We start from the raw sequence: 753 nt of genomic DNA, 5'->3' as shown, positions 1-753 counted from the left end.
GCCGGGCTTGCGGGGACGCTGCGGTGCCCCCGGGGCTGGGCTGCAGCCACCCCCCCACCCCCATCCCCCTCGGAGCCCTTGGGGAGGTTTTGTTCACTTTGGGTATTTTAATCTATATTTCTATCATTTAAACTAAACCACAGAACACTCAGCGTGAGGAATTGATTCCTGATTTTGAGTCCATTCTCGTTATTTGGGGGTTTGAACGGCGGGCAAAAGGGAGAAAATGTTATTTATTAGGCGGAAAAATAAAATAATCCTACGAAGGGAAGAAAATCGGAGCCCAACTTGAAATGGGCGTTATTTTTTAATACGCCGTGATTACTGTTCGTGGAAGGAGGGAAACAAAGTCAATTCCCAAATCGAGGGGGGAAGCCCAGAGCCGGGGGAAACTTCGTAAGACGCCACCGGGGAAAACGCTCCGATGCCCGCCCCGAGCGACACAGCGGAAAAACGCGCTCCCTGCGCTGCTCCTGCCGTGACCCCCCAGCTTTAATCAGCATTCAGGAAATGCCAGGGAGACTTTGCCCCTAATCTGTGCTTATTAAGCAAAAAAACCCCTGCGATGCCTATAAAATCGCAGGTAACAAGGGGGAACTCGCGATCGAGCGCGTGTGCCGGGCATCTCCGCTTTATGGTGGGGGTTTTGTTATTAAAAAAATGCAAGAAGTCAGTAGTTACCTTTAAAACACTCCCTCGGGCCGGGGCTGGAGCGGTCCGGCCCCCGCCCGGCCCCCCGCGCGTCCCCGACTT

Source organism: Corvus brachyrhynchos, unplaced genomic scaffold (genome assembly GCF_000691975.1).
Source record: "Corvus brachyrhynchos isolate BGI_N302 unplaced genomic scaffold, ASM69197v1 scaffold122, whole genome shotgun sequence".
NCBI classification, from domain to species: Eukaryota; Metazoa; Chordata; class Aves; order Passeriformes; family Corvidae; genus Corvus; species Corvus brachyrhynchos.
The sequence above is the reverse complement of the archived record's forward strand: the minus strand, read 5'-3'. Positions refer to the sequence as shown.